General features: G+C 37.2%; 1 long non-coding RNA gene across 1 annotated transcript; it reads right to left on the minus strand.

Annotated features, from left to right (window-relative positions):
• Window positions 1-6,255: 6,255 nt before the first annotated feature.
• LOC136065056 (uncharacterized) lies at window positions 6,256-7,986 on the minus strand. Its single transcript, XR_010626701.1, has 4 exons — window positions 7,883-7,986; window positions 7,635-7,798; window positions 7,496-7,545; window positions 6,256-7,212 (listed from the first exon to the last, which is right to left on the minus strand). It is a non-coding gene; the product is annotated as an uncharacterized LOC136065056 (long non-coding RNA).
• Between the last annotated feature and the right edge of the window lie 1,092 nt (window positions 7,987-9,078).

Raw genomic sequence — 9,078 nt, forward strand, 5'->3', positions numbered from 1 at the left:
ACCAAACTTGTTCATGATTAGTCGCCGCTATTGACTTGAGTTTTGCTGGTGCTAATTTTTTTTTTTTCTTGAGCTAACAATTGGCGAATTTTGCCTACTCCAATTTTGCAAACTCGAACGGCAAGCATCAACCTTGCAAATTAACCTGTCCATGGTTCCCCACCATTTTTTCCCCTCCATACAGATTTGATAATCCCCTCATATCTTTCATCTTTCAACCATACCGCCTCAAAATGAAAAGGCCTAGATTTCTTGTAAAATCTAACATTTTCATCGGCAGAACATAAGCACAATGGACAATGGTCAAATAATGTACCTTCAATATGGTGAAGTCAAACCATTGGAAACAATTCAGTCCATGATGGAGTTGCTTCCCCTCTATCCAGCTGAATCCATATTATCTCTCTATCAAAGTGATTATTACACCACGTGAAAGGTTTTCCAACAAAACCCAAATCCCGGAATCCACAAAAATCCAAAGCATCCTTGAATTCTCTCATCAATCATTCCTGTCGTAAAGCACCCCCCCCCCCTTCTTCTCTTTGGCTTTGGTGATTTCATTGAGATCGCCCACACACAACCATGGCAAATCCAACTTCAGGCAGAGGTGTTGTAGTAGTGCCCAAGAATGTTCCCAGTTGGTCGTTATTGGGTTTCCATAAAAACCTGTTAACTGCCAAGCATCATCCATTCCTAGGTTAACTACTGCATCAATGAATGTTGGTGTTAAATTCCAATATTTTGAGATTAATTTCATCCTTCCAATAGAGTGCCAAACCACCACCTGTATTGACCTTTGGCTCAATGAAAACGTTCTCTATTTGTAACTTCAAACAAAGTTTCTTTAAGTGGCTGTCCTTCAATCTTGTCTCTATAAGGAAAAGTATAGAGGGAGAATATTTTTTCACCAACTCGGTGAGCTCTAGAACTGCACGTGGTTGTCCCAGTCCACGACAGTTCCAACTTAAGCAATTCATTGGATTTGGCGAGGCTGATTAACAGCCTTCACCACTTCAGAGTAGTCATCATGCTCAACCTTGATTGTTTGTTGGCATTTGGAAGGGGTTTCTGATGAGGATGTGTATTGATGTTTTCTACCAGAGAGAAGCTCAAGTCTTAGATTTTTTTGAGAGGGTTCAAAATCACGTGTTTTGCAAGACCAGGTGGGTAAAACTCAAAGCTTTACAACTGAGTTTGAAACCCTATCCAACTTTTAGGGGTCACGTGAGTCTTTTAAGTTGCCGTGGCTTGGGTCAATTATTGTAGCATGTGGGTTGGTATTGTTTGAGTTGAATTGGACTCCTTAATGCTGTCAAATTTTGCCAGCTCTGCATCAGTTTCATTTAACCGTGTATTGAAGTCCTTATCATCAGGGGCAACAATGGCTTGTGTAGTAACTAAGATTGTAATTGTGGTTGAATACAAATCAACTACTTCATGATGGTTATCAGAAACAGCTTGGGGAATAATTGCTGACTTATTGCCACAATTTGTACTTTGCATTAATTTTGTTTTAGTCTTTATCACATGATTAATTCCAAGATGTGCATTATCCTCTTGATTGTGACCAATCATGCTACCTAAGCCGTTTCCTTCCTCCCTGCTCCGGCCACTAACTTGCTTTACTTCATTGGGATTGGACAAATCTTGACATGTTTTATTGAAATCCATGGAAGAGTAGGATGGAGTACCTGCAGATTTCTTCTTTGTTGAGTAGAAACCCGAGACTGTCAATCTAGTATTTCTAGTCATGATGAAGGCCGGAGCTCTTAAACCTGAGTAAAATTGTCTATCCTCTGGCTTTAGCGTGCCCTCACTATCAATCCAAATCTCACAATCCTTGTCATCATGAGTTAACTAGCCACACCAATAACATAGGTTTGGCAATTGTTTGTACTTGAAACTTACCCAAATTTGCTTGCCATTCTCTAACGAGATGAGGCGACCGCAACACAAAGGGAGAGATAAATCTAGCTTCACCTTGAGTCATAGAAAGTTTCCACCATCAACTTCCTTGAATTCCTTGGGTTGGGACACTTCTCCAATTACGTTGCTTATTTTTAAAGCTGCTTCCAATGTCATGTATCATGGGGGAATGCCATGGAGTTGGTCCCAAAAACTTGCCCTGTCAAATTTGACTTCACCAACTGGAACTTCTTTTTCATACCACTACATGACAACCAAATGCTTATCGAAACTCCATGGTTCACTTGAGAGAATTCTGTCAACATCAGCCTTATTGTTGAAAGTGAAAAGTATTATATGATCTCCGTAGTTTTGAATCTTGAAACCATTGCATGACCTCCATAAAGGGTTGAAAGTTTTTGCAATAGTGTCAATGTTTAGAGCTCTCTTTGTAAGAAACTTTGCGATAATGGAAAAATCCAAGAAGCAATCTTCATTGGTTAGATTGCATCTAGGACCTTCCCTGTTGGACAAGGTGAGACGACTCCAATTTTGAGTTAGATCTTCCATAGTCCTCGAAGAACGGAATCTAACCAAAACTATTTTATGTTTCCCAAAACCCTTGAAAAAAGAAACCACTAGCCTAGGAATACCCTTGTTACTCCAAGGAACACAAAATGCACCTTCAGAATGAAGGGACAACCACACTTCAAATAAGCAAAGGAAAGTTGGACAACCACTTCAGGTTTAACTTTTTTTCTTTTTTTGAGGGGATACTTCAAGTTTAACTTTAGTGCACTATATAACATCATTCTTTGACGAAGGTTATATTGAAGAACAAAATTTATCTCCAAGCTAGTTTGGAAAAAAACTTTTCAAACTTCTCATATATATCTTTTTCTAGTGTGAATTTGAAAATCTAACCGTTGAATTTTATGTTCTTTATATTTTTAACATGTATATCAAATTTCGTTCAAATTAGATATTATTTACTATTTGATCAATAAATTTATTTTTTATACACAATTTTAGATTATAAAAATTTGAAATTATAACATTTGTTTGATGAGATAGCAATTGATCTTTGATCTTTTTAAAATTTTACTTGCATGAAGAATATAATAAGAATATGCAATCTCGCGGTTAGATTTCTAAAATTCATTCTCAATATAAAGATATATAAAGAGTTTGTTATTTTATATTGAAACCTTAATACACGTGAGTAACAAATTATAGAATAAGCAGATTTTGAATAAAGCCGTCCTCATTTAGTTTTCCACAAACTTTAAAAAAGAAGAGAAAATACAATAATTTAATATGATAATTAATTTCCAACAACAACATTAAATAGAATACTACAAACATATCACACGTGATATCCAACGTCCATTGGATTATAACACTATGATCACACATGAGTAAGATCCACTATTATCGCTCAAACTTGTACCCAAGAATTTATTATGCATACCTAACCAACCTCACAGAACACTCTTCATGTACTAGTTACTACTTACTACTCTCTCCTACCTCTCTCTCTCTCTCTCTCTCTCTCTCACACACACACACACACACACATTCATTTCTTAAGACATCCATTAATTGATTTCAAGGGCACTTAGGCTTGCCCTTGTTATTCTTCTTGTCTCTGTAGCAAGGGCACTCATGCTTGTTCCCATAAGTCCCTGAAGGAACACATTTGCACTCCTCACAGCATATCCCACAATACTTCTTGCATCGATCCTGTACCGCTGCTTTTGAGCACCTGTTTGCGCATTTCTTGGTGCAAAATCCTTCACATTACCCATAAGAATAGCTGTTAGTAAATGAAAAGCAAAAGACTAGAGCTAACTAGGAAATGTCTAATATTCCAAATGATTCAAAGGTACATTTTGTTAACGGGTGCTTAAATGCATTGGTTAAGGAAGAATCGATCGAGTGAGTATAGCTAAAACAAATCAGCAAATACTCATTTAACTAAATTTTGTGTGACTTCTTTAAAAAAAAAAAAAAGTAAATCGATTAACTTTAACCTTAACTAATGCACTTTGTCAATAAATAAAGATAAAATCAAAAAAATGAAAAACAAAAGAAAATGGTGTATTTCTATGAAGTGCAGATACGGCGCCCCAAATGAAATTTTAGTATTTTCTAGGTGTTTTTGGAACAGAGTACAAGAGAAATTAACATGGCCATTTATAAAAGAATAACACTCATTAATTACCCGACTTAGCCATGGCAGGCTCCAAGAAAGAGGAGCTTAGGAGAAGAGTACAAAGCAGCAGGGTAGCAAAGAAGAGCTTCATCCTTGGGTGATCAGAGCTGCAAAAAGATGTAGCAGTTTATGTTACAGAAAGTATGAGAATGATTGAGTGTGAGTTCAGGAGTTTGTAGATGCAGTGAAGAGGGTGAGAGCTTTAAGTGGACATTTATAGTGAGGGAGAGAAAGAAAGCAGACAACTTAGGATGTGGAAGATGAGTCTAGAAGAGTGAGTAAATATGAATAGGTAACTCATAAATGTGAGGGAACAGCTGGAGCATTTGGAAGGTCTTTAATAATAGTAGGGACCTCGGTAGCAGAGAGTGGAAAAGATGAGCTGTAGTCAAGGTTCTCTGAATCTCAGACTCTCTGCCCACACGTTTTCTGCAGCTTCTAGGTTGCTTGTGCCTCGTGGTCTTGTCTGTATGTGCCACCAGCCATGAAAGAATTGCTACTCCTTTTCCCATTTTCATCTTTCCATAAAAATGAAGTTAATGGATAGATGGTGATGGGGATCGACGTTAGTGCTGGGCTAAAAATTATGGTTATGATAATGAGTTTGTGGTGAGACTCATCAACTTCATTCCACATGACGGTAATAAATAATACAATGTGTATTACAGAAATCTTGATAAGATTATTATTGTGAACACAATATATTCATTAAAGAGCCACTACTCTAACTGAACAAGATCAAGTATCATGTGAAGCGATAAGAGAGATCTTACGATCAAGCCACACCTTACCATGGTAAATTTATGGTTATGATCTATGCATAATTTGCCACCTCCATAAGATGTAAAGCAAAATATATTTCTTAATATTTTCACAACGGGTTAAGGTAGCAACTAGCAAGAGACGAGTTCCTAGGAATAATATATTTCATATACTTTATAATATTTTCCTAACTTCTTAATGCAACAAATTGTAACTGGTAATTAAGAACATAGACCCACGACTGTCATTATTATTCTATCTACCACTTATAACTTGTGTACAAAAATTTAGTCAACAATAAAAAGCCTAAAGATTCTCATAAAAAAAAAAAAATAAAACCTAAAAATAAGGGCATTAGTTTAAAGTAATGATAGTCGCACACTTTTTATTACACACTTACAGTACACACTAGGCAATTTTAAAACATGATTTCAGTTAAAATTATGAAATCATGTGACACTATTTCACAATTTTAGCCGAAAACACAATTTAAAAAAAATGTGTATAAAATGTGTAATTACAAGTGTGTAATAAAATTTTCTAATTAGTTAATATACTACTTTTTCTCGCAAACAACGAGAAACTAGTCACGTAAAGAAAGAATGATAAAATCAAGAAGCTCGTCCCACGAGCTTCATGAACTGACGAACCTCAAAAGCTTTTCAATAAATGGAAATCACAAAGATCATTCGCTTGCTTGTTTTCTCTCTTATTAGAGTTGCCCACATGAACGTCCTTTAGCAGGTCCAACTTACTTGGCACAGTACCAACATTGTTAATGCTCACGAGACAAATAAGATAGTTGTGAAACAAGGTGTGATCGTAACCTTTTTTTTTTAATAATTAGAATGCGCATATAATGTTTCAAAGTAGAATTAGTCTAGTGCAATTCTCTTTATTTAAAATGAGAAACTTTACTGATTCATCTGTCCTTGATTTATAATCTGTCTTATTATTTCAGAAATAGATGAACTTTCAAATAACCAAGCACTGCCTTACTTAAAATTGCCAAAGGACCTTTAACCTCTGGATTTGAAATCACAGCTTATATACTGAAAAATATAAATAATTACAATTGTTATTCACCTGCTTCAGAATCTACAGATGACAGAAAGCATGCCGTCCGTGATAACAGTTCCATGCTCTATTACTTCTTTCTTTCCTTCAAAAGTTTCAAAATATTTGTTTTGTCCATTTAAGTTACACTATAAAAGCATTGGAGATTCTCTAACTTGCCTGAATATATGGCTAAAGAACAAGCATTCATGAAAGTTACCGAACTTGATTGTGTAAGGATTATAACAGAGTGAAATCTACCTGACATTCAAGTTCACTTAACAATAAATAAAATAAAATAAAATAAAACACAACTATAAAAAGAACAGAAAAAATAATTGTTAACCATTCATTATCAATTGTAGCATTGTCTCTCTAGTTACTGTACATGACTTTCTCAAATTAGATTCTCTAGAAAATTTGCCCACCTAATAATAGTGACCATCTGTTTGTGAAATAACCAGTATTCTTGTTGTTTAAGATTCCATCTTTCTAAGATTCATATGAGACCCAGTCAGGCGCGCAACTAACTGGAAAACAACCAGAGCACTAGAATAGTTTTCTCAATTCTTCACCAAAACTTAAAAAGTGACATTGACATCCTTGAAGATGATGTTAAAGTATTTCAAGCACCAGTAGCTGTTTGCAGGGTTGAGGAAGAGGAAGGAGAGGATATCAATGAGATTTGATCCCACAACATCTATTCATTTGCTACCATTCACCACATGACCAAGAACTAGGAGGAGGGAGAGGTTGTTAAGATTTGGCCTAATATAGGTCATGTACTAACTACTTGAGAAGACACATAGACGTTTAGAAGAACATTAATCAGGATCTGCAACTTTTCCATTTCCAACATGCTGCACATTCCACATGCAGTGGTCTTTTTCCAGAGAGTATAACGATGAAAACTGCATCTCACTTCAGGACATTGGAAGATGAACAAGACATAGAAAGGAAGTCACAAATGTGGACCATTCCAATTATGCATGGTCAGAATCGGTTGCACAAATTGGCACTGTGAAAAGATAATGTACCTACAACTTACATGTTTCACTCCAGGGCGCAGCCTGTCTAAAGCCAATGCTACAATTGATTATGGAAGAAAACTAGATCCAACTAATGGTTCCAAAAAACTGAGACTAGCATCTTTCCTGCAGAAGTAAATAAATTTTTCCAATAAGTTTCCATTGCCCTCCACTATTTGATTTTGGGCGAAATCAATTCCTTTTAATCTTCCCTTTGAAAAAAGGAGAAAGCCATGACTCTGTATTCTGCACAATAAGAAGATTGTCTAGAACTTTAGAACACAGCACATATTGACACTGCAATTACTTACAGGCATCCATAAACAAACTGGAATACAGGAACCCCTCCTTTCCCAATGACTTGTCTTCTTGAAAGTTATATAACTTACACTAGGTACATGAATTGTTCAATACATTAAAAACATATATATATATATATATAGAGAGAGAGAGAGAGAGAGAGAGAGAGAGAGAGAGAGAGAGAGAGAGAGAGAGAGAGAGTGACTGAGGGCATACACTGTACACTCACCTATCACAGGCTGCCACACATTACACAATGCCCAGCCAAGCACATATCCCCTGGAGAACAAAGTCGGTGGTGAGTGTCCAACAGTTGCACGTTTGCTAGTGCTCAGAAAACAAATTGGTGCATGTAAACCTATACTAACCTGGATGATCTGTCTCGGTTAGCATACAAATGGGAAGTTAGAGAACCTGTATTTACTCTGTACAAAAAAATGTATAAACATCAACCTCCCATACTATTGGATGGGCAGGAATGCCGGCCGTAGGAGTGTTCCTTTGCATAGTCACTTGATGCTAGCAAATTGACCTGCAAGTTTGTACCTTAGATATCTTAGATTTCATAGAACGGCAGACATTTAACAACATAAAGTAAACAAGTCCGGACTTATACCTTGACAATCTCAGACTTCGAGCCTGGACGTAGATATGCTGCTAAGATACTCATGTTGAAATCCTGGGTGCAAGGACATTGAATGAGAAGATAAAATAAAATTTCTTCCCAATAGTGGAAACACTGTGATTGATACTACAAGTTTGCTATTAAATAATAATAATAAAGAGAAAGGTCCAGAGGCAGCTAGGAAAATGGGTTGAATTTTCACAGCTAAGCTAACTGATATTCCTGCATACTGTTGGGAGTGTTCATTAAGGAGGAAAAACCTGACCCAATAATTGCCCTCTCAGATTGTCTAGGTCAACAAATTATTTAATGGCCTTTTTGATTGTTCAATGAAATTTGATGGCTCTATTCATATCTCATAAGGAATTTAATGACAAATTCATCATCTTATAAAATGTTAGACCCTTGAGTCTCAAGATAGGTGACTGAATGCAGTTGCATCTTGTACCCATGCCAGCCACACATACTTATGTGCATGAGGGAGGCATGCTATGGGCTGAGCAAGGTGGCTTTGTGATGTTTGGACAGCAGCGGGCATGCTGCCCTATCGTGATGCATGCTTACAAAATTTGGCTAAGTTGTGGCTTGATGGTGGCCTTGTGCTTGTGCAAGAACTATGGTCATTACCATCAGGTTGCAGGCTAGTGTCTGCTATGAGAAGCATGCACAGTAATGTGCCGTGGTAGCCTTTCATGGGCTTGGCCATGAGCAAGCTGAAGTGTAGTAGGTGTGCTACTTGAGTGCAAGGCAAGTTGAGCTGTCAGAGTGTGTAGCATGTTGGATTAATGCTGGAAAATCAGGGCTCGACTGTGGCTGGCTTGACAGTGTATCTCTAGGCTGCATATCGTTGGTGATGATGTTGGGCTGTCAGCTGTGTGACCAACTTGGTGGCAGCACTGGCACGGGCCAAGCCTTCCACTTTGTGTGCATGGATCAAGGTTGAGTTCTGGGTATGTGCTTGGGCTACGAGGTTGGTGTGGATGGCTTGTAGTGTGCTGGAACAGGTGCACAACCTGTGCACGTGTTCAACAGGTGGCAGAAACATTATAGAGCAAATACATGTCAGACACAACCTTGTTAATCTGCTGATAGTGCACTCTGTCTCCCAGATAGTAAGCAATTATGTCCAAGACAGATTTGTGCTGCAAGCCCTGGGGATTATTACTCAGTAACTGCCATTGACAATA

This window comes from Quercus suber, unplaced genomic scaffold, assembly GCF_002906115.3.
Source record: "Quercus suber isolate HL8 unplaced genomic scaffold, Cork oak 2.0 scaffold_839, whole genome shotgun sequence".
NCBI classification, from domain to species: domain Eukaryota; kingdom Viridiplantae; phylum Streptophyta; class Magnoliopsida; order Fagales; family Fagaceae; genus Quercus; species Quercus suber.